Source organism: Lampetra planeri, chromosome 60 (assembly GCF_965212315.1).
Source record: "Lampetra planeri chromosome 60, kcLamPlan1.2.h2, whole genome shotgun sequence".
NCBI classification, from domain to species: Eukaryota; Metazoa; Chordata; class Hyperoartia; order Petromyzontiformes; family Petromyzontidae; genus Lampetra; species Lampetra planeri.
The window spans coordinates 4077304-4103999 of NC_136166.1; positions in this window are offsets into that span (position 1 = coordinate 4077304).

Below are 26696 nucleotides of genomic sequence, written 5' to 3' on the forward strand. Positions count from 1 at the left end.
AAATGACGCGCGGATCGAATACAAGGACAGGGTTGCATTGAAGCGTGATCGGACAGTACAAAAACCGACAGCAGGGACACGCCCTGAGGAGCGCAGGCATGAGCCTTTGAATGGAAAATATCCAAGGGAAACCAAAATTTATGTGGATCGGAGTGCTAAAATGGAGACGAATGTCCATGACGTATCGGGAATGGTGTTGGAATCCAACACACTCGTAAGAACAAAGAGGGCAACATTACGAGGGACAGAATTAAACCGACACACTGACTCGGCAAATGTGCATGTAATCGCAGAGAGAGCGAATGCCAGTGATGACGGAGTACATAAGTTGGTTGTGTGTGCGAATTCTGATTATGTGCAGCACAATTTTACACCCCACACTCCCACGACGCGAGAGAGTGAGAGGGGAAATTACAAAAACGAACCGGAAAACCGTGATCGAATGATCAAAGTGATAAGTGGTAAACCAGACACTCGGAACTTGGTAAAAAGATTGCAAGGATGTAACAGGAGGGAATTAACGCAAAAATGCGTTCGAAACCGCTACCTAGCGTTTCCCAGGATTTAACAAAAAAAAAAATAATATCCGTCGGAGTTATGAGGGATGAGAACCATGTAACTGGTGATATCGATGTTAAAGTTTATTTCTTTTGCTTATTTCAAATGTAACCTTGTTAAGATTGTGATACATGCGCGCTTTGGAAGGAATGCGTTATGGATTAGTACTGATGTTTAACGTGGTGTTTTATTTTTTTTTCTTATTTCAAAAGTAACCATGTTACGATTGTGATACATATGCGCGCGTCGTAAGAAATAACCGCCGAGAGTGAGGGCGGCTTATAGATTCATAACACAAAAAAGGGGCATTTACTTGGTTTGGAAATTCGCCAGTGGCCAAATCGACCCCTGATAATTTTCAAACGGGCGAATTGTTGTGTCTATCCTTTTTAATTAAGAACAATTCAAAAAAAAAAAATATTTTTTTTAATCTATATATATACCTTTTTTTTTATTAATTAATGAAAACAACTCACTTCTCCTCACAAGAACACCAGGAATCCATGAAACATGGAGGGCGGTTAAAATGTTGAGAGTTCGGTCACAAAGAGGTCATGGACATCCAAATGGACAAAAGATGTATGGACTAGCCTCCCAAGACATCTGGAGATATACAGATAAGGGCAGAATAATAACGGTTGAAACTTCGCGTTTCTTAACGTTTTCCTTACCGAAAAGTAGAAACTTAACAAAAGATAATTAACCAACAAACAATAATTTTATTATTAGTAATTCCCTTATATTCACCGCATACATATTATTTAGAAGTATATGTTTCCTATCTACACGACCTTCCGAAAAACTACGAATTCCAGGAAGCTTAAGTGCATAGTACGCTTAACCTTAGGACATAAAAATTAACTCAGAATAAACACCAATCTCTGGGGAACTAAACTAATGGGCATATCACACTACAATAATGTGTAACATGTTTTCCAGGGAATGGCAGCCCTCCTGCTCACGCTCCTGCTAACGTACCTTGCCAAGCTAGAAGGGAGCCAAGGCCTGATGATGCCACCCAAGAATAACCGTAGAAACTATATTTTTAACGATATCTCCTATAACACGTAGTCAATAGAATAATTTCTCCTTCCCTTATCGTTTTACCTTCCTTTAGAATTTTTTTTTTCCTCTCTTGTCACATATAATCATGTTAAGTTGTGACACGTACGCGCGCGTTGTAAGGAAATAGCAGCAAAACTTGAGGACAATCGATGGTTCATGATGGAAGAAGGGTATACATTTTTTTAAAAATAACCCGTGGCCATTTGACCACTGGCCATTTTTAAAAGGGCGGAATGTTGTATTCTAGCCTTCTTCCATCATTTATATATAATGAATGAAAACACACCAAAGCACAGCAGACTGCAAAACACCAGGTGTCACTAAGTAATGGACTGGAGGAGGGCTAGGATGGCAGAATTTGCAACCTTGCTTCAAGGAGATAAGGGCAGTGTCGACTCGAAGCAGAGGCGCCTTTGTCTGGATCACGGCCACAGAAGGCCGGGGGGGTCATCACTGATTGTGTGTTAGGAATTTCGAGCTAATTGGAACACGTGTACACAGGGAGGAGAAATACGCCTTGTTCTCTCTGCAGCTGAAAGAGCCAAGATAAACTCAGCTCAAGGTTGTGTACACAGGAGAGGGGGCTGATTAACAACCACTGCACGTCTGAACGTGAGGGGGCCTTGTCCTGGAATTAATCACCCTCCCAGAGAAGAAGGTTGGATGACCACAGTGAGACGAGAATAGGGTGTTGTGTTACTCTCAAGGTTGCAGGCTCAGCTGAACAGCGAGGCTGCGGGGGTTAGCAGAAGTTCGTGTTCGCCTAGTTAAGTCAAAAAGCTCAATTATTCTGTATTGCTATTAAAGTCACGTTAAAGTCGGAATTTAACAACAGGGTAGGCTAAAGTTATTGATACAACTCGACTCGAAGCATAACGGGATAAATCACCACCAGGTCGAAATAAAATACATAATAAAAGAGCGATGTTAAACCCAGGGTCGGAGAGAAAGGGAGATCCCGGCCGTCTTTGTATCCCCGCAGCGCGGGATGGGAGTGTGTATGTGCTCGGGGAGGCACCTCCACTTGGGTCAAGCACCACGATGGGAAACGACACACCTTAGGCTACATACAGAATCATAACTGGGAAATGGTAAGGGACAAATGTTAATTTAAAACGTTTTAACCATGTCTTTGTGTGCTGTGAGGATCGGAGGGAGTGTGCCCCTCCCTCCAGGTCGTGCAACACGGACAGAGACGCCTGTGAGACGATTTGTAACGTCTGTGTTTTGGTTCATGAAGAAGGCCAGACAAGAGATAATATTGCACCCAGACAGAGAGACGACTTCGAGGCAATTTGTAACATCTGATTGTTTGCTCATGGATTTTATGGAGGGGGTATGACAACGGAAAATACCGTGGGTGATGCACACAAGGACACACGGACGTACGGACACACACATGAACACACCTACACACGGACAGATCCTGACACAGTAAATCAAAAGAAAACCCCGCCTTGTGGGCAGGACCCAAAGGGATTTTTCGGCATAAAAGAAAGGACTCTGAGCATTGGAAACCAGTTCGACCAGGAGTCAACTCATCACGAGTGCGACCAACGGGTCGACTCATGAGCGAGCTCGACCGGAAGGGTCGGCTCGACTCATCAGCCGAGTTCGACCAGAAGGGTCAACTCACCAGCCGAGTTCGACCAGAAGGGTCAACTCACCAGCCGAGCTCGACCAGCGGGTCGGCTCGACTCATCTTCAGCTCGACCGAGCGGGTCGACTCAAGGGCGAGCTGCGACTAACGGGTCGGCTCGACTCTTCAGCTTCTGGGACTCAGCCGAGTTCAGACGGCTCTCGGGGCTCGACTCAAGCGGCTCCCCGTCTCCTCTGCAGGCGGGCAAGACCCGCTTGACAGCTCAACTCGGCCTGCGTGGGCCAACCTCTGCCGAGTCGAAGGTCGCTCTGCAGCTGAAGGTCGCGGTTTGGCGACAGGTAACGACCCAGCACTGCGCGCTGCGAGCGAGCTGTGGGCGCCACCTACCGACCGGGTTCCGAACTACGACAGCGTATCAACAGGCATCCAACCAATTCCCCACGGCGACAGAGGAGCGACTAATACGTATGACGCGCACCGCCCCCTCACCACACGACCACCAGGCGTCTGTTTGACATAAAGAACCGACTCCGAACACTGACTATTGAAGACAACTCTTACCACTCAAACCCACTCGAACCCATAAGCCGTCCGTGGCTGTGAAGAGAACACTAGAGACCGAGTGATGGCCATCCGTCGTTTATAAGAGTATTCGTAATTTTATCTTTAATATTTAGTGGGCTGTACTCTTAATCGCATAAATTCCCAACAGATCCATCAATACGAATTGATTCTTGGCACCTCCTTCCGCCGAGCCACGCTCACGTGGGGAGTGGTGGCCCACCAGATCCTTATCAGAGGATCTGGTCCCCAATTAGTAAATTTGATATAAGATAACGATCTTCGGAAAAGGAGCCGTCGCAGGCCCTTACTCCGAGCCATTCTGTTGTCAGATAACCTGCCGATGTATCTGTTGAGATTGGTGCCTTTAAGAATAATAACTGTTTTGATTGTGTTTTTTTATCGCCGTATAATCTTTCAAGTATCTTTCATTCATTAACGTTAAGGTTTTTCTTAGCATAATATTTGCATGTTTTAACGACTCTCTCTCTCACTAACAACCATCGCGTTATGCGGGATCTGTGTGCCGTGGTCAAGTGAAATCAGACAATTGTTGATGATACTGTATTGATGCCGTATTGACGTTCCGGGATTGAGAGTTCGCATACTATATCATAGTTGAGGTTGAATTAGTAATAAATTGATTAATACAGAAGTGGTTGTGTGATTCTTTCCTGAACTATGCATAAGATCTGCTTCTGCGTTGAGATCTGAACTTGGTGACCTTAATAAACACACTAACACATACTCAATAAATGTTAAAGCGATAACGGGGTGAACCGGGGACCTAAAGATAAGCGAGAATGAGACGAACCTAGACAACGATGCCGAGTTAATCTAAGTTAATCTTGCATACTTACACCACACCTGCATAACTGCATACGATTAATTGCCTTATTCCGATCGATAACCCACCCTCGTCACCGAGGCGGGGTCTGGTTATCATAACGACTGGCATTATCATAATTACTCCCACTCGCATAATTACTACAATTACCTCTCGAATTGGCATAATTAAATGTGCATAACTACATGATTAACATATTTCCGGATAATTACACATTTGGCCAAATTTCATTTGATTATTATTATTTTCACTGAATATTCATAACCCACATATACAACATAATAATTTCACCCACGCACGCATACAACACATCAAAAATTTCATAACCCAACATATACAACAGTGTTATCAGAGGATGTTTGTTTGCATGTTCTCCACAAGTATTTGTGGTTAATGCAGACTTGATTCTTGACAAAGGTATCTATTTGGTGTTTGAACATTTTGACACCTGTTTTATTGGCAGAAAGTGTCAAACCTATTCTTATTTATTAATACTTGTGAATTATGTACGTAGATATATATAGACAATCCGCCACTAAACTTCGGAGCCAGAGCTGCACTGCTACCTAGCACGTCCGCAGGTGGTGGATAGTGGAATGACCTTCTGTGAAGGTTAGCTGCAAAATAAGCAGCGGCAACCCTGGCGGATAAGCAGTTGTGGACCAAGCAGTGACAGCACCACCAGGGTGTGGTTAGGACTGCAAATGCCAATGCTTTTCTTCTTGAAATGCCACATGTACTCGTTACCGATGCTGCCACTTGGCGAGTGTAGGCCGCCATTATAATAAGAATGTCTGCCACCAGCCATGGGTTAATAAGTCCTCAACGGCAGATTAGGAGGAAGGAGATGTTAACATCTCAACAGCTGTAAAGGCAGACCAAGACTGCAACAGAACGATATCTCCAATCGTACTGGTCTCCTTGCCATTGGATTTATCTTCCCAATTTCTCAAGAACTGTGTGGAAGCTGCTGTACAACAGCTTCTCCACAATAAAATAAATCATGCATAGGCGTGTTTCATTATAGGAACAACATCTTCTGGCACATTCAATACAATTTTTTTGGTAACCAGCTAGTGACGACGGGAGCATGATTGTGAAGTCTGGAAGCTTATAGTCACAAACTAGCACACAAGTGGCAGCTACAAGAAGGTTCAAGTTCATTTATTAGGTATAGCCCTGTGAGCCATTCGGCTCTTGAATCGGGTGCAACCGCAACAAACAAAAAACAAAAACATGAACAAAAAACATCTTAAAGTGAATATGTGACTGAGTGCAAACAGAAAATCCAAGAAAAAACAGCAAAATATTGCAGAAAAAACACCGTACACCAACGCTGTGTGCAAAAATCCCAGTGGGATGCAAGTCAAACAACAACCACAAGACAACTTAGATTAAGGCCATCAGTCTAGCTCTGTACTACAACAAACAAACATGGCTAAACCAATACACTTTTCGAAATCACCAAAATAAAGCCATGTAAGCAATGAAACAGTGATCATAGGAACTGAGACGGAATTTTCACAATAAATGACATAAGCAACATGTACTACCAAAACCCTGCAGCCATAGCTGGCTGCATGAGCCACTCCACAACAGCAGGAGCATCAATCGGAGTATTATAATTTTCAATGCACCTTTAAGATCAGCACACTAAATCAAAACACAGGTCATACTTAGCAGCGATCATCCGGAGCGAAACATTTTATTTTAGGCCACTGAATAGCACTGGCAGCTAGGGGTGTACAACTCGTCTAGAGCAGTTTTGAGTGAAGATCTCATAGGTATTGACTCAAGTTTCAATTTATTGGCAACAGCATTCCAGACCCTGGGGGCATCAATAGCAAAGGCCCTTCCTCCAGTATATATACGGCAATAGGGAATATGAAGCTGATAAATGAGTGCAGACCTTAGGTCAAATTTGTTCTTTGAAACAGAGAGGAGATGCAGCAGGTAATCTGCGGATTTTTTTGTAAGTACATCATGAATAAATAAGATCTGGTGCACAAGCCGTCGAACATTCAGAGATGTTAAGTTTGACCCAATGTAGAGATCACAGTGGTGAGTCCTATATGGGCAGTTCATTACAAATCTTAAGGCCGAGTGATACATTGAGTTAAGCTTCTTCAGTAGAGTACTTAGGGCTGATTTATACACGATGTCGTCTAACACTCAGCATAAACAAGAGTGTGTTTCTGCAGCTGTAACTGCGACTAAGCAGTAATTTTAAAGGATCCACTCTGCTCACCCCACGTGGGGAACGGGCTACAAAAGTGGCCCTAAACATAGTCTCTCTCACTCCTTCCCGACTGGATAACCACGTTTAGAAGGATCCCCATTACTGTGGTGGAAACAATAAAATTCACGTAATTACCTTTAGGAACTGGAATGTCAGGACCCTTATGGACAACCCTAAAAGTGAACGCCCAGAATGCTGCACCATAATCGTGACCCGGGAACTCAGACGACACAATACTGACGTGGCTGCCCTCAATGATACTCGACGAGAAGAGGAGGGGCAGCTCAAGGAACAAGGAGGTGGCGGTACCCTCTTCTGGAAAGGCAGACAGGAAGAACAGCGGCAGCTGCACGGAGTTGGTTTCTCCATCAAGAATTAACTTGATGAGTTACCTATCGGAATCAGTGAGCGCCTCATGGCTATGTCTCAAACGGGTGGGGAGACAATATTCCACTGTCATCAGCGTATATGCCCTGACTCTTCACTCCAATTATGAAACCAAAGAAGAATGTTATGTCAACCTTGGCTAGGTCCTTTCTACTGTTCCTGTGGGAGACAAACATATTCTGCTCGGTGATTTTCATGCCAGAGTTGGAAGAGACATAAACCTCTATAATGGAACCATCGGCAAGGAAGGAATGGGTAAAGTCAATTCCAACGGCATCCTTCCCTTGACTAAATGCACGGAAAATGGAGTCATCATCATCAACACTCTATTACGCCAGAAAAACATACAAAACATCATGGCATCGTCTGGGATCTAAGCACCGGCACTTGATCGCTTACGTCATTGTCCATGCCCAGGATCCCAAAGATGTCTCCATCATCCAGGCTGTTCTAGTAGCTGCTGGTGGCTGGACTGATCATCGACTCATCTGCTGAACCATGCTCATAAAACTGGCTCCCAAGCGACGGCTTCATCGGAAGAGATGTCTACAGAAGATTAACATTGAAGCTTTATAGGACTCCATTAAGCAAGACCTCTTCCGCCAATGCCTCAAAGAAAAACTATCAAACTTGATTCACCAACAGTGGGAGAATATAGGCCGTCAGAGAAAGTGCTTCAAGGATGTCCTCAAGGCCAACATGAAGAAGTGCTCCATCGACACTACCTCAAGGGAGTCTCTTTCCCAGGATCACCTCAGATGGAGACAGAGTCTACTTCAAGGAGCCAAACATTTTAAAACTTAACAGCAGAAACAGGAAAAGTGGGAATGGCGGAAACAACAGGCTGCTGCCCGACTGACTAACGCAGTTCAACCCACCACTATTTCTGGACACGTGCCCGATTTGCGGCAGAATCTGTCGATCCCAGATTGGTCTCTTCAGCCATCTTTGGACCCACGGAAAATCCAAATTTTCTCTGGAAGACAATCATCCTTGATTGTGAGGGAAAGCCTATGATGACACACTTCTTGGGTCCCTGGTTCCATTCAGAAGCACGCAGTTGGGTTCATATTTGTACTTCCACCACAGCGTTCCGGACCCTATCCACTGCTATTTGTGACTTAGTCTATGGGCCTCTGAGTCTATAGGTTTCTATGTACAACGTTAGTTCATGGGCTTCTCTGGACAGGCAAGATATTGGTAATATGAAGCCGTAATTTTCACAGTCCTGATGTGTTCTATGCGTCGATAGCTCAAGGAGCTGGAGAAAGCCATGGCCACAGTCTTCACGAACACCACCACTGCCTCCAACGCCGCCCTGGCAGCCACATGCAGTTTTGCCGTCACCACCAGGAATGCTGCTGGGAGATGCATCGACACCCCCACCCTGACTGCTTCTGGCATATCATTCACCCCCACCGCCATGGCGCTTGATGTTGGCAGATTCAGCGCTGCCATCCCAGCTGCTGCTGGCAGCTCCAATTCCACCACCACCCCGGCTGCTGTCGGTAGATTCATCGCCCCCTTTACCACCATGGTCGCCACATACAGATCCAATGCCGCCCACCACCACCCTGGCTCTCGCCGGGACATCCAATGCTGCCACCCCAGGTACTGATGGCAAATAAGAATCCCTGACTAAGAATTCATGTATTAAAAACATTATTTTTCTACAAATAGATGGCACAAGCACTTGGCATGTCATTCGTGTTATATTACTCGGTTAAATCCATCCGGGTAACTGTTGGTCATAGCATTCTGGTGGATCACGGAACATGTTGAGATATACCAGAATGGATCACAGTGCTTTGTGGTTAGTCAATAAACACCACCGATTCAGTAACCAATATTTTTGTGAAATCACCTTCACCACAAGGGGGTCAGTGTCTTGGCTGGTTAAGAAGTAGGCATAAGCTGTCCTAAACTATGAATACATCATGACGCTTATATACCTCACCTGACTGTTTGTCCTGGTTGGCAAGGTTAAAATTGTAAATTTCAGAAAATTGCGCCACTGTTTCAACCGCTGCGATGCGAAAACGAACCAGTAACTTCTGGATTGCAAGTTCAGAGTGCAAACCGTCCGTTACTTCAGGGTAGCGTTTCTCATAACCGCCACTGATTTTTTTTATTGTTCACCTCTGCTTGCGAGCACAATGTACACTTAATTAACTCTGCAGGTGTAAAACCCAGAGTGTGTGCCCACTCATGCACCTCTTACCTCTTGTTGACACCGCATGCATGATGCACTAGTACAGTCTGGGTTTTTTAGGCCGGGGAGAAGGCGAGCCCCATGGGGTGGACTCTGAAGGGTTGTAGCCTGGAATCTGTAACAGCGGACACACAAGATGGCACAAACGTACAACAAAGTTGAAGATCACCCAAATAAGCCTTAACAGACTGTGCTGCTGATAGGTGACATGGCCCACCAGGTGGGTGGCCAGCACCACGCGCATGCAGCCACCTCTGTCTCCCCTGTGCTCATGTATACACACTGCACCAGGTACTCATTTAAGCCAGAGTTTACCTAGGATAGGCACAACACCGGTTCGGATAAGGCAGACTATCTGTCTCAGCAGCTGTCCCCCTCTCTTTTTTTCTTCCTGATGATGAACGCTTGTGTTGCGATCGAACCGTCGTAGTTTTTTGTTATTTTTGGTTATTTTCTTTGAACCTATCTACGTGACGTTACCGAAAGACCCAAAGAATATGAATTCCTGCAGTCACGAAAGCTTTAAGTCAAGATTTATTATTACATTTGTTTACCCTGAAAAAACTCAAGACTCTTCTTCATGAGGGTCCTGCGAAGTTTTTGCTGTCGCTGTGTAGTCCCAATTGAGAAATTTGCAGGTGATTTTTCAGTATTGGGATGTTTTGCCCAATGCTACACTCGTTGTATTGGGTATTTTTTTTTACTATGGGAGGAAACTAGAGAACGTGGAGGAGACTCAGAAGAGGAGGAGAACATACAATCATCACACACTCACACATTCACGTTAACTCACTCACACACACCCTCACTTAAACACTCCATTTCACTTACACACTCTGATGAACAGGGGGAGAGATGCCAACTCCACGCAGAAACGCGCTCGAGTCGGGAATCAAACCCAGCTTTCTTGCTGCAAGGCGCAAGGGTTACTTACCAATGTGCCACCCTGCCGCCCATGGGGACGCGTAAACTACATAAATACCAGTTTCCGCAGATTCCATTTAATATGTACCCTGCACCAGGGGGACTGTGATGCCGCCGCCACGAAGCCGTTCGGCAGGCGTCCCATCCTCGACCTCGCCACCACCAAGCAACGGAGCCAACCCCTCGTCCCCCTCACCTCACCTCACATAAACACACCCGCACGCATCCCCCCCCCCCACCCCATAGAGCTGAAATGGGAGGACACCTGATCGACCGGTTTTTATCCGAGAAACCCTTATCGGGATTAACTCTCACGGTTTCCAGCGATCATGGAATTGGATGACCTCCCCCGACGCTACGTTGCACCGCGGCGCTGCGACTGGCCTTAATATGGTGTGGCCGCGGCGAAGGGCATTCGGCCACCACGGTTGAAACGCATCTCCCACACCCCCCCCCCCCACGCGTCGACGAGGCCAGCAGGGGAAGGACGGGACAGCATGAGTAGCAGGACCGCAGGGGCTCTTGCGCATAGTCACGGAAGGTTATGATGGTTACGCTTGAGCGCGCAGGCACAATTGTTGGGGTGGGTAAATGATTGAGCTGAAGGTATGAATAATCGGGAGGGCGGACGCACGCGGGGAGCCGTGCACAAATTCCCACGGCGCACCTTTGTAATGGACGCCGCCGCATAATCTGCAATAACAAAGGCATGCGTGAGAAAGGAATTAACTTGCGGAACGCCGCACTTGCGGCACATCCGATTAGCATATCGAAGGCGCATGGTACGTGGGAAGGGGGTAGGGGCCCGAGTCCGGGAATGAGGATAAAAAGGAGCGTAGCAAGGTAGGGAGCGCTCTTCTCACTTCTGTTAAAGAGGCACGTGTGCAAGTCGGCTCCCAGCTCTGCCCTCCGGACGTCCGCGTGACGTGTCCCGACGGCATAGAGGAAAAGCCACAGGACGCCGAATACTTCGAGCCGTGAGTAGCAAGGTGACAGGGTATCGTAAGCCGATAAATAGGGAATAGGTCCAGGGGAAGTAGCGTAGGCCAGCCTAGTCGACTCACTGATTTAACACCTAGTTCCAGGTAGCCGACAATAAATCATTAATAGCGAATCGTGGCCTCGTGTGATCTCGTGGAGAGGTGTGAACGTGTGTGGTGCTGCGTACACAGTGGTTCGCCACGTGAGTGAGCGCTGCGCGGAGCGGCGCGTGTGGGTGCGCGTGTGTTCACTATGTGTATGATACAGGTGCGCGATCACAACGGGGGGGTATTCAGTGGTGAGTGAGTCCCGCGGGGAGCTGTGTGCGTGAGTGCGCGTACGTTCGCTACGTGTCGGATACGGGTGTGCATTGGTAACGCGGTTATTCGACGTGGAGGCGAGTGCCGCACAAGGCAGTAGACGGGCGCACGCTCGTAGCGTGCGAGAGCTGTACGTAGCGGTGTAAAGAGGGGGAGTATGGCGTTTGATTGATGATGCCGTGCGCACGTATGCTTGCAGCGGGGGAGCGCTGCGTGAAGCCGTATGGGTAGGAGCGTCGCGTTCGAAGGCCGGCGAAACCCTAGCGGGTATTAGGGAGGTGGGGTAACATAAACGGAATAGGGGATGATGACGGGGGGGAACCCGGGGGCCAACGGCCCCCACAGGACACTGGGGGCAGCTGCCCTTTTGCAGCCGCGGCCTTGCAAGCGGGCTTTATCCTGCCAGTTGGTTTGTGATGTTATTAGGCGGCTTCCCCAATGGAATAATTTGCGAGTAACTTCCTCAAATTTGGATAATTATGCCGCACAACACCTGGCCGACTCTCTATTTCGAATCATGTACGTGTTCGCTCTAACAGTGTCGACTGCGAAGCAAACTGCGGTATTATCAGAGCGGCCACCGGCCTTGAACCGAGACCCTCTGCAACAATTCGATAAACACGCTGCGGTTTAAAGTTTATCAGAACGGAGAACGCATTTGTTTAAAGAGTGCATGTTTGATTGTGTTAGTTGTGTAAGACGTATGCTGTGAATTACGCTGCAAAACAGTTTGATATTATAGATGTTTCGTTGATCGCTTGCCGCATTAAATATGTATACTCTTTGGTTCTTTCGGTAAAGTCACGTAGGTATAAAATTATTTTACCGAAAGAACCAAAGAGTATGGATCTCTGCAGTCACGAAAACTTCAAATCTAGATTAAATATGTATACTTGAATCTGAACAATGAGAAAGATTTGAATTGCTTGCTTTTGCGTAGAAATTTGATTTAATAGAATAAGCGCCCACGTACAAATGAGAAACATCTCATAATATAAATCAATTCCTATCTCCAATATTATACATTTTCAAGAAGTACATTTTCAAGAAGTATTTCATTATACGATGTGACTCCAGAACCTCACGTTGGTACTTTCGGAAAAATCATATTTTATATGTATTTTTTCGTCTATATTTTGTATTTTGACCTGTACGTGTACGGGCGGGATAGATCACGTGCTGAACGTGGTACGTGTGGGCTGCCTAGGACCACTCGCTAAAGAACCGCCACCCTGGTTGCCGAGCTACAGACACCTTTCCTTGTTGAGCGTTACAGCTGCAGAGGTTCATTCACTTTTGAAGGTCCTCCAGCTTTGCAGATCCTCAACAACTCACAACAGCGGAGTAAGCTTTACCTATGGGATGGTGACCGTTATGATCAGGATACTTTAGTGGCATTGATCTTGCTGCTGCTGCTAATATTGACGTTGTTTTTGATGACGATGCTGTGGCTGCTGCTGTAGCGCTAAATGTAGGAATGCAATAAATGCAGTGTTCGTATAACGTTTTGATAACTGTCAAGGAAAAGGGGAACGTATGAGTTCTAATGGAAGTTTTCAATAACATCTGGAGAAGCAAGCAAAGAGTTAAGATACTGGCACTCGAAATGTATTGCTACAGAAGGATGCCGCATCTAAGCGGGACCCAAAGAGTGACAAACGTAGAAGTGAGAAAAAGGTTGCACATAGAAGAAGACAACCTGATGATGATGCAGGCAGTGATGGGAAGGAAACTGGCACTATTTGGACAACAGGAAAATTAAAAGTGTGTTGTTCAGAAAAATGGAAGGAACCGGAAAGAGAGGAAGAGCTAACAGAGAATGGTTTGACGACGACATCATTAAGAGATTGGTGCCAGAAGATGTAGCCACTACTTGAGCCATATTGGCACTACAAGACAGAGAGGAAAGTGGAAGCAACAAATTACGAAATATGCAGTGGACACCTACTACTACGAGCTATCTGCCCATGGAGTTTAAATTTACTTTTGCACTACATTCCCCCGACTAACGTGCAGTATTTGCCCCACGTAAGGTTCGAGGGTTAACGCCACTGGTAAAACAAGTCACATCAACCTGAACTGTTAACAAGAAAGGTAAGTTTGACAATGCGAGAGGATGATCCAGATTCATGGCATTGTTGCTAATGCTGACGTTGTCCCTACTTTTGCTGCTAATGATGACGATGTCGCTGCTGCTGATGCTTCTGCTGTTTTTGATCATATAACTGCTGCTGCTGCTGCTGATGATGCTACTGCTGTTTTTGATCATGTAACTGCTGCTGTAACACTGTATGTAGAAATGCACGATATGCTAAAATTAAGTTTATGCTAAATTTAGGAAACAAAAAATGTAAATATGAAGTTTCAGTTACATTTTGCATTAACGTGCAGTCATTTCCCTATGCAAGGCTCAAGGCTAAAATGTCCCGAAAGAAAGCTCCAGTGAAGTTCTCTGGCTTTGTGCATGCACAACAACCTTAACTCTCAACAACACATGAAGTTTTACGGTACGAGATGATGGCCGTCATGATCAGGAAACTGTAATGGCATTGCTGTTGCTGCTGCTGTTGACATTGATGTTGTTTCTGATGACGATAATTTGGCTGCTACTATTGCTGCTGTAGCACTAAATGTGGAAATGCAATAAATGCACTACTCGTGTAACGTTTTGATACCTGAAGTCAGAAAAAGAGCAGGCATGATTTTTTATTAAATTTTGCACAACATTCCTCCTTTAAACGTGCAGTCTTTTTCCCACTCAATGCTCCAGGGTTAAAGCCTTTGGTAAAAAAGTCTACAATCAAAGTTCTACTCTCAACAACAAAATAAGTTTTACAATGCAAAAGGATGATCGTGATGATCCGAGTAATGACATTGCTGCATGTGTGCGTGCACACATGTTATTTGTCCATACTTCACCACACTGGTTGGATAACGTGGGGAGCTTATTTGATGTTAAGCTCTTGTTTAAAGATCACGTTATTTAATTGGGCGAGAAACTCAAGAGACCAGGATAGATAAGAGTCTCAATTACGTGTGACCTGGGGAATCAGTCTATCAGTAGTGGGCGATGATTGCTGCTACGTTGTAATCGTGCCACTTGAATAATTTGCGCTGTCATTTTCGAATTTGGAAAAATGTCGACCGTTACGTCGGTACACAATAGTGAATGATGTCACGGGATCTTTAACGTCTCACTGTGAATCGGGCGGCACGCAGCATTATTACTCCGGTTATTGCACCCGCGGTAATGACCAGGGAGGCCACTGGAGATTGAACCCCGAACCCTCTGCAATGAGCAGTGAGTGCGCTGCCGCTGAGTCCACCGCGTGAGCGCCACCACAGAAGACCTGTTAGCAGTAAAAGATCCGTGTCCTTTAGACATCACGTAGGGGGGTAAAAACCGACGGCCCTCCGCACACACCTCTGAGTCGCACTTGAACTTTAGTTCATTGGCGAACTACCTGTGCACGTAACAAGTTTTTAAAAATTTTTTATAAAAGCATCAGAGTCCCATATATTCAAACCATTATACAACGTCAAGGATATTGCGACCAACGTTACGATTGATCTATATATATAAAAGGGAAATTTGTGAATGTGTGTCTTTTCGAAATGTTTAGCATAATTCCCAACATGCAACAAACTTGAAATTTGGCATGTGGGTAGCTTCCAGACTGTACACAATGCAAAAAGTATAAAAATTGGCTTTTGTACTTTGGGGGGGAGGGGGGGCGCAATAATGGATATATTTTGCACGGCAAGTGAACGGTTACGTCACATCTGTGATGTCACCCGCATGCGGCAGCGTTACGCAGTGTGCCTGCTGACGTCACGCATCCTCCCCCCAACCCTCCGCGTAGGCCGTGTATCCCGCACAAATGCAAAGAAAGGAAGCAGGGTCTCGGGCATGACCACCTCAGCAATACTTAATTGAGCTCACTTGCTTTCTCTAATCAAGGACATTTCACTGTCTCCAGATTATTTGCTTGTCAGCTTCGATGTAGTCTCTCTGTTCACCAATGTACCTGTACCTGACACCATAGCAATCATTGAAGACTTGGTCCAACAGGGACTGAATCCTGATGCACCAACTTTGGTGAGGCACTGCCTTACCAACACTTACTTCATCTGGAATGGTACATTCTACAAACAAAATGAAGGTACCCCTATGGGTTCTCCCTTATCACCAGTGGTAGTGAATGTTTTCATGGCGAAATTTGAAACAGATGCCATCCTGACATCCACCCTACGTCATTCCCTGTGGAAGAGATACGTAGATGACACTTTCGTCATCTGGCCACATAGCCAGCCAGCACTGAACCAGTTTTTCAACCACATCAATTCCATCCACCCATCCATCAAATTCACCATGGAAGTGGAAAATGATGGCAAGCTACCATTCCTGGATGTTTTGATCCAGAAAGGGCCTGATGGCTCGTTGGGACATTCTGTATACAGGAAAGCCATCCACACGGATTCCTATCTAAAGCCTGACTCCCACCACCATCCGGCCCAGAAGAACTCCCTCATCAAAACACTACACCATAGGACCCGCTGCATCTCCGTCCAGCGCCAACTAGCCAGTGAACTGGAGCACGTACACCAAGCCCTCAAGATGAATGAATACTCAGACCGCACAATCCGCAAAGCTGTAACCCCAACCATGGGGAGACAACCATCTGAGGACCCAATCAAAACCATCACCTTGCCATACATAGTAGGTGTTACAAAGAAGATTTCCAAAATCTTAAACAAACACAAGATCCAGGTCCGATTCAATACGGTACACAAAATCCATGATCTGATCCAATTTGTGAACGATGTGATCTCTGATATGCAATACCCCGGCGTCTACAAACTAAGTTGTGTCTGAGGCAGCAGTTACATTGGGGAAACGAAACGACATGTCTCGGACCGTGTTCGCGAACACAAGGCAGAATTGAAACATGGCAGAACCAATACCTCTGCAGTGGCTGATCATTGTTATAACGTAGTGGGCTCGCACAATATTGTTTTTTCCAAGACCAAGGTACTCTGCAAACCTTCGGGCTACCATCAAAGATTTGTCCATGAAACCATCCAGATATATAAACACAGAGACAATTTCAACCAAGAAGATGGGTATGAGCTGAGCAATCATTGGAAGGATGTTATTAACCAAGCAAAGTCGTAACTTGCTGTGGTGCTTCCATTCTTTCCTGCCGTTTGGCTGTTATCTCCGACCGCATTGCCCTGTTAGCTGCCTCTATATTAACGGGTTGTAGTCTCACTAACATGGCCACCTCTGCTCCCTTAGCCTCGATGTATCGATGGTTCTGGCTGTGTGATGGGCTGTGAGTCTCGCTGGCGTGACCACCGTTGCAGTGGTTCTCTTGCGTGGACGCGCTTGCCCCACAGCGCAGTTGGAAGCGCCACAGCTTGTGTTACACATAGACATGACAATAACTTGCTAATCCCCTAATCTCCCTGCCTAATCTCTCCCATCAACATAGTGCTAATCTCCCATTAACACTGCTGTTGTGCGCATATGTGACGATACTATTATGCGGCGACGGTAGCTTATTTCATGCGAATCTCTCTCCCTAATCTCACTCTCCCTAATCTCCCCCATTAACACAACTGACGTACTGTGTCCGGGGATGGAATTCCTTTCCAACTCAGACCCCGCTTGCTTGCCCATCGCCCCATAAATAACCTTGTTGTAACAGCTCTCTCGCTGGTTCAGCAGTTCCACTGCTGGATTATTTTTTCCGCCTGAGGATGACCGCTTGTGTTGCGATCGAAACGTCGTGATATATTATTATTATTTTTTTCTACCTACGTGACTTTACCGAAAGAACCAAAGAGTATGGATTCCTGCAGTCACGAAAGCTTCAAATCATTATTGTGCTTTAATGATTACATTTTATATTAGTGTGTTATCTCAATGTTACACAGTAAATATAATCTTCAAGGACAACTCTTACAGTCCCATAATTACCACCATCTTTATAATCACCATCATCACCAAATATATCATTATCATCCCAACCATATGTATAATCAATCACAATCTGTATCATCACCACCAAAGACAAAGACTCCCCATATAGCCAGAATAGACTGTTGGGGCAAGTGCTGTTAACGAGCACCTATGAAGGCCAGCATGGCACACGAGGGGTGGGTGGTCAACACCACGCCTGGCCGCCTTTGTCTCCCCAGTAGTGTTTACACCACACCAGGTACTTATTTAAGGCTGAGTCGACCTAGGAGAGGCCCATGACCATTTCAGATAGTCGTTTCCTGCGTTGGGCATGAACGAGAATTTACCTCGGTTCGCCGGGTTCGTAGCGCAGTGTGCTAAACGCTACGCTACCGCTACCCACCACCTGTATCACCATCATCTTCCAGAGTTAATATATTTCATGTCAATAGCTGGAAATGCTTGTATTTGTAATTTTAAAAAATTCATGAGTAGTTGTCACTCACACTCACCCACACTGAAACGCTCAGAAAGGATTGAAAGATGAAATGTCTTCAGAACTCTACATCCTGAAACTAAACTAATTATTTGTATTTTACCAGGTAAGGCCCACTGAGCTATATCGCACGCTCGGGAGTCCTGATTCCACTTCTGGGAGTGTCAATTACAACGCCATGGAATTGTATATGTTGACACATGTCCAAGCATATGTGTTTGTGTGCACGGATGTGTGTATGCGTGCCTTCATATGTGCGTGCGTATGTATGCACGTGTCTGCACGTGTGTGTGTGGAAAATAACTTTAGCCATGACATTTGGGATCTATTAGGTTTAGGGTTAAGAGCTTTGCACACATAAACAGGTGGGTGTGTGAACTCACCAGTGTGGAGCTCACCTAACCGGTGAGCTGGTGTGTAGGCTGTCTAATCTGTAAGTTCACTACTGTGTTTGTGCGCCCACGAGTGTGTAAGCTCACTGATGTGTAAACCTGCTGGTGTGTGCTCTTTGGTGTGTGGCCTCACCAATGTCCAGCACATTTTTGTGGAAGTTCACTAGTATGCAAGCACACGAGTGTGCCGGTGAGTCTGTGTGAGTGCGGTGAGTGCGGTGTGTGCGAGTGTGTGAGTGTGCAGTGAGTGCCAGTGTGTGAGTGTGTTGGCGAGTATGTGGCTTGACGTGTCTCCGTATCAGTATTTAATCAGCCACCCCCTTACTTGCCCACGAAAATATCCGTCCTGCCCACCAGAGAGCTACATACGATTCAAATGTCGACGTACACATGACATCACATTGCGATGCGCATGTGTGACATACATGTCCCACGTGTTGCACACACTACGCACGTCACATGCACAAAGGGCATGCCTTACACGTGATGAACACGCGATGCAGGTGCTTGCCTCGTATGTCACGTACACGTGAGGCACGTGGCCCGTGCGCGTGACGCGTGCTCCGCGCTGCCGTGTGCTTTGGCCAGAGCCGTCAATAGCGGGGTGCTTGGGCCCCCCGATGCCTTCAAACTAAACCGGAAGCATTACATGTGACACAGATGTCTACACGTGGGGCCTCCCCCAAAGCGGTCGGCCGAATTTGCAGTATACTAGGGGAGGGCTCTTGATTTGGCATACGCGACACGCACGTTGTGTGCGCTGTGCGTGGGGTGACTAGCCCGATGTGCGTGCTGGGCAGGGCAAGGGGGACTGCCATTGATTGTGTCGAGACCTTTTGCATGGGTGACTAGATGAACGCCCAAATTCAACGCAGGCCGCCACACAAGGGCTGCACATTTCAATGTTGAGCAGGTCCCTGTGTGTCCATGCGTGCGGGTCCGTGCGTGTGTGTTTTTTTCTGTGTGCGTTATGTGAGGGTAGCAGTGGCGCAGTGGATAGTAAGCTACGCTCCGAACCCCGCAAACATCCGAGTTGGATTCCCGCTCATAGCCAACACCAGTGACGATTATTTATCTGAACCGGTCCTGGGTCACCTCAACCTCAAATGAATACCTGGAGGGGTGTGTACGCCGACCTTCATAGGTGCTTGCCAACAGCACTTGCCACAACAATCTGTTAAGGCTATATGGGGGATCTTCGTCTTTATAGTGGGAAACCCGTAGGTGTGTGGTGGGAAACCTGTACTTCTGTCGTACTTTGTGACCTGGCGAGGCCAATTTCCATCCTCACGGTAGACCAAGGTGTCCTGGTCTTCGTACTGCTGCTTGTTTTTGGCCGCCATGCAGAGGCGTAGCTAGGGGGGCAGGAGGGTACATATGTCCCCGGGCGCCAAGGTAAAGGGGCGCCAAAATGAGGCTTACAACGTTACATTATAACTTATTGCGGCAGGCGCGGCAGCCTGAAACTACTGCACAAATCTACACCTCAACCTAAAAGTTTATATATCCCGCCACACACAGCCTACATGTCATGTAATTACATTTTGGTACGTGCGCCTATTAAGAACTTACATGGAAGAACGTCCCAAACAACAGACAGGCGCAGTCTTTCAGCCTTAGTCACTGGCCTGTTTTTTGGTGGCAGAAACTACGACGGTCTGAAACACGCTGGAGTGCACGATCAGAAGCTGTTAAAGCTATCTATGAAGGACTAGATGAACTAGTAGGGCAGCTAGACAAATTATCGGAGGAAGTAACTGACGCCTGAAACCAGAAGTGATGCAGAACAGTTACAGGCATGCGTATTAAATTTTAACTTCATAGTTTTATTACATTTCTGGAATGTCATTCTTGGAAAAATTGATCGTGTTCAGAAGCATTTACAGGATTCTACTATGAATTTCAAGGAAGCAGCAACTGATCTTGAATCTTTGGAGCATGAATTTGTCAAGCTTCGTGATGATTTGAGCCAAGTTGCTGTAGAAAACGCCAAAACAAGATGCACAGCCTGGGGGATCGATGTGGACAGAAGAATTAGGCGACGTCGGAAGATGCCAGGAGAACTGGCAAGAGATGCAAGACTTTCAGCAGAAGAAGAAATTGTGCGCGTTATGAAGAGCGTATTTTATCGACTTCAACAGGAGATGTCAACACGGTTTTTACGACTAAAAGACCTGAACACAAAAAATTTGGATTTCTGTTGGAAGTCAAAACTCTTCTATCCGACACAGATGTCGATGCAATTCGTCGAAATTGCACAGATTTTGGAAATTTCTATGACACCGACATCAATGGCCACGAAGTTTCACAGAAATTGGAGATTGCAAAATGCTGCTCAGTAACCGGAATGAAGTTCTACCAGAAACTCCTTTGGATATTCTTGGTTTTATTGTGTTTTATGGAGACAACATATTTCCGAATTTGCGAATTTCACTGCAAATTTGATTAACAATAGCAGTTTAAATTGCAAGCTGTGAGCGGTCGTTCAGCAAATTGAAACTTATTTTGTCGTATTTGCGTGCTTCAATGGGACAAGATCGTCTCAGCGATCTTGCTCTTCTTAGCGTTGAAAGAGAAACATTGGAAAAAACAGATTTTGATTACGTGATTGACCAGTTTGCGACAGTGAAATCAAGAAAAATTTATATTTTGTAGACTATGTCAACCAGTCTACGACAGTGACTGAGCAAGTGTTACACAGTACATACACACGCGCAATAAAGCAACCACAAAACACACGCACTTTTAAATATAATATAAAACCACTGTGGGCCTAGTACTGTAGTCACCAATCCGTGTGCATTATTTATTTGTTGGTCATTCCGATGGGAGGACAAACATAAGCTGCATCCATAACTTCCCAATCCCCACAGTCCCAGGCCAAGGTCCATTCATGGAATTAATACAAATATATACTTATTAGAGGGTGTTTTTGTTTGTTTGGGTTAGATCGCGTAAATATTAGTAAGGTTTGTCACGTAAACAAAACATTCCAATTAGTTACTAGTTCAGCACACCGGTGTGTTGGAGAGTAAACCCACAACATTTACAATTCAAGTACCGTGACGTTTCGCCTGTAACTACAACAACAACCTGCCTCGTCAGGCGACAGACACAGTTGTGGTGAAATCCTCCCCCTGTCTCGGTCTTAAATAAGACGGGGGATAAATGTGATGTCGTCACTTGTAAGCATATCATATACGAAGACTAGAGGGGGCGGGGGGGGTGTTTATGTTTCCATGTGTAATAAAAGACTCGGACGCTTCTCTCTGTCCTGTGTCCTTTACTTGGGTTCGATCTCTTTTCCCTCACGGCACTCCCCTATATACTCTCTGCTCTGCAGCCCCAGGCTGCTGTCGCTCACGTAGCCCAACTCCCTCCTAGCAGACCCGCTGCTGTCTCGTCGCGTAGACCCCTGCTGCCCAACTCCTCCCTTGCAGACCCGCTGCTCTCTGCAGCCTCCTCGCTGCTCCTGCTGCCTGGGGGTCGGTCACCGTTGGCCGACGGTGCCGATCCTCGTGGCCCGGGTGTGTGGCGATCTCGCCACTCTCTCTCTCTCACCCTTCACCCTGCGTGGCCTCACACTTTCCCAGTCTCCGATCACTCCCCACTGCTTCCGGTTACCCCCCTTATAGACCTCTACCCTCTCCCCCACGTGACGTAACTCCTCCCCCCATGACGTCACTTCCGGGAGGTCGTTTACGCTCGCATTACACCACCCTCCCCCATAGAGAAAATCCAGCCGACCTCGGCTGAACACAACTCCAATAAGCAATGCGAGCGAACACGACCGAATACGAAAAAGGACACAGAACACACCATAATATACCGAAAGAACAAGAACACAACACAATAATTAACGAAATGTGAGGGATTTCGAGTGGGTGCGGGTCGCCGGGCCGTCCCGGACGGTCGGTGGCCCTCCCGCCGAGCGGGAACGTGGCAGGGTTTTAAGAGCGACAGGCTGAAGTTCGTCTGTCGCTATTGGAGGCCTGGCAACGTCCCGGTCCCCTATTCTCGAAGGCGCAGCATCAGAGGCGTCCCGCAATCGTGTCCGCGGCGGGGTTGGAAGGGCTGCGGGCCTCAAAGGTTCCGCAGCCGTGGTAGGCGCACCCCGAGCTGAGTCTTCTTTACCCTGCCGCGTCACGGCCGGCTCGTCTGTGAAAGGCACAACAGGCGCTCTAGCAAAGTCAGCAGGCACAGGCAAGGGCAAGTCGGCAGCAACAGACCCCGGCAAGGCAACCTCAGGAGATGACGCATCCGGTCGAGGGGCCACGTATGGTTTCAACCGAGATGTATGGACGAACCAACGCTGAGAACCAAACCGAACACGCGCCGACTGTGGGTTGGGAACCTCGATGAGGCGAACCGGCCCTTGCCATGGCTTATGTAACTTAGGAGAGGTACCTGGCCGCACCTGTGGACAATGGAGCCAGGCCAGGTCCACCGTTTTCCAGGGGCATTCCCCTTTTGAACGTCGCGCACACCGCTCGTTCCGAGCCTGGGCTTTGGCCGTAGCCATGCGAGCCCCTACCCGCGCCTCAGTGACTCGGCGAACGGTGTCCTGAATATAATCAGGAAGAGGCTTGACAGGTCCCCTCGCTCCGGTTCCCAACTGTTCATTAATCGGCGGTACGTTTTCACGACCGTACATTAGAAAAAACGGCGAATATCCTGTAGCCGCATGCGGCGTCATCTGGTACGCTGAAAGCACCCCAGGGATATGCAAATCCCAATCCGATTGTTTTTCACTAACCGTATGGCACAACATGGCAGACAGGGTCCGATTAAGCCGTTCCACCATACCATCTGTGTGTGGGTGGTAGAGAGATGTCCGTATTTTTTTTGTACCCAGAGCCGCACACACCTCCCCCAACAATTTAGAGGAAAAATTCCGGCCTTGGTCTGTAAGGAGCCTCTCCGGCGCCCCTTTGTCCATAACATACCCAAATAGAAAGACGTCTGTGATAGACGCCGCTGACTGGTCAGGCAAAGGCCAGGCCATCGGCCAGCGGGAGAGGCACTCCACCCCTACCAGCAAATATTTATTTCCCCTAGCGGATGGCGGAAAGGGTCCCAAAATATCTAACGCCACCAACTCATTAACTCGAGACACCTGAATAGATTGTATCGGCGGCACATATGGATGTTTAGGTGGCTTACGGCGGGCACAATCGGGACACGCGCGAACGTGCCCGACGACATCCGTCGTCATGCCGTGCCAATAGTAGTCTCGCTGCAGTGTCAATAGCGTCTTCTGCACCCCCAGATGTAAAAGCGTGTCACAATGCAGAGTCCTAATCAATTCGTACCGCAATGATGCCGGTACAACAAGACGCCAGCGTTCCTGCATCCCTTCCCTCCACATCAGCAAGCCATCACGGAGAGCGGTTTCCGGCACGCCTCCCGCACAGAGTCTCCCACTCCCCTTCACAGGCCGCTTACGTAACGTTACCAAAGAATCATCCAACATTTGTTCCCGAATCCACACAGACCTCGGGAGATGTAGAATGCCATCAGCCGGTCCCCCATCAGCCGGCCCCGCATCAGCCGGCCCCGGCTCAAGCGGAGCTTCAGGCACTTCGACTGCCAGCGCGACAGGCTGAGGGGGGTGCTGAATCGGGCCACACCTATGCGTCCCCGACGCACACGCGCAAGGGGATCGCTGCGGCAGCCTGGAAAGTGCGTCCGCATTAGCGTGACGCACTCCCTTCCGATGGTGAATTTGGAAGGAAAATTCTTGCAGCGTGTCCAACCACCGCGTCAGCTGGCCGGATGGTTGGTCCATTTTAAGAGCATACTGCAAGGCCGCATGATCCGTGCGAACAATAAACGAACGACCGTACAGATACGCTCGAAATTGGCGGAGGAAAAAAACAATAGCCAAAAGTTCCCTGCGAGTGACGCAGTAGCGGGTTTCAGAGGGAGACAAAACCCGGCTACCATATGCCACCACGCGTTCCACACCACCTTTGGACTGAGATAACACCGCCCCAATGCCCGTGTCACTCGCGTCCGTATCCAGAATGAAGGGATGTGCAAAATCCGGATAATCCAACGTCGGTGCCGTAGCCAATAGATCGCGTAGGCCTCGAAACGCCGCCTCCTCTGGCGGTCCCCAAGCAAATTTGTGTCCTTTACCCGTCAGGAGATGCAAAGGCCTCGCGATCGTAGCAAAATTTGGAACAAACCTCCGATAATATGAGGCGAACCCCAAAAACCGACGCACATCCCCCACCGTGGCAGGGGTTGGCCAGTCACGGACGCACGCAGTTTTGTCCGGATCTGTGGCCACCCCGTCCGCACTGACGATGTGCCCCAAATAACGCATGGAGTGTTGCAGTAGGTGACATTTCTTAGGCTTAAATTTTAAATTAGCAGAACGCATCCTGATGAACACGGCCTCCAACCGCGATAAATGCTCGTCAAATGTGCGGCTGAAGACGATAATATCGTCCAAATATATAAGACATGTCTCCCACTGCAACCCCGTTAATACCAACTCCATCAACCTCTGAAAAGTGGCAGGGGCCGCATTCAGCCCCATCGGAAGACAGTTAAATTGGAATAACCCCTGCGGCGTACGGAAAGCAGTCTTTTCTCGCGAGGACTCGTCAATGGGAAGCTGCCAGAAGCCCGAAGAGAGATCTAGCGTTGAAAAGAACTTCGCCCCCGACAAGGCATCGAGAGAGTCGTCCATACGCGGCAGGGGATACGCATCTGCCACCGACGCTTTATTTAATTTACGAAAGTCTACACAAAATCGCAATTTGCCATCTTTCTTCTTGACCAAAACAACAGGTGCGCCCCATGGGCTGTTAGACGGAGATATTATGTCCGCAGCCAACATGTCATCCACTGCCCCTCGAACATGCTCTCGCTCAGCCGGACTCATCCGATGCGAGTTCAACCGAATAGGGGCAGCGTCCCCTGTGTCAATATGATGGTAAAGCAACGAGGTGCGTCCTAAGTCCAAATCATCGGAGCTAAACACATCAGAATAGCTCGATAATAATTTACGAATCGCACAACGTTGTTCCCCGGAAAGAGCTGAATTCTCCCCATACAATTCAGCAATCCAGCGGTCATCTGCAGCTCCGGGGCCCGAAACACCTCCAACAAACCCCCGGCCGGACAGATCATCATGAGCTGTAAACGCAGTAGTGGCATGTGCCACAACGGTACCCGCTGGCACACACACGCTTTCGGCACTCGCGTTAAGCACCTGCAAAAACGGCTGCTGGTCTGGCCGAACAATAGTTTGTGCCCCAACCAGCGCCGATCCACCCGTGATGGTGGCGGACGGCGACAACAAAACCCCAATCGCTCCTTGACGACCAGGTACAGGCTTCCGATAACGCAAAGGAATGAGAATCTGTGAGCCAGGTGGAATATCAACAGACACTCCGGACAACGCCTGCACCTGGGCGACAGGAGCAGGTCGCCCCCAGGGCGACGGCAAAAACGCAATTTTACGGCCTTCCGGTAATTGAATGCAGTTCTCATTAATTCTAATTAGAATGGGCATTTTGGCCAGAAAATCGGTCCCTAATAAACAAGGAACCGCAAGAGACCTCGAAATTAACACAATTCCCGAGGCCGACACTCCCCCGATAGCGATTGTAGCGTACATCTGGCCCACAATGCCCATGCTACCCCCGTTCGCGGCGACGCAGGAAGCGTAAGCCGGACTCACGGCCTCTGGTGGGATGTTCAAGAGATGGAATATTACATCCGAAATAATGGTCGCGGACGCTCTGGAATCTACCAAAATCCGTACGTCCACCCCTTGTATCGACCCAGGTACGGTGGACGAACCGGTAGCGGCCGCGACGACCCGCCGAGCCAACTTACGCCACTGCGTTACCGAACGACAAGGCGCAGTCAATGGCCTCCCGTTATTAACAACACCCGGATCGCATGACAACGGTGATGAGTGAGGTGTCAAGCCTTGCCGGGTGTCTGGTGCGCACCGACTTGCCTGTGCTGGCGAATCCTTTCTTTGAGCGGTCGCTGTCGAGGCCTCCTGCTGGGGCGGACCCGGGACGCGGGCCCAGCAGTCCCTGGCATAATGGCCCTTACGCCCGCAGCGGAAACAGTCGATGTTGTTGCGCCTTGCTGCGGGCGCCCCGTCCCGACGCGGCCGTGT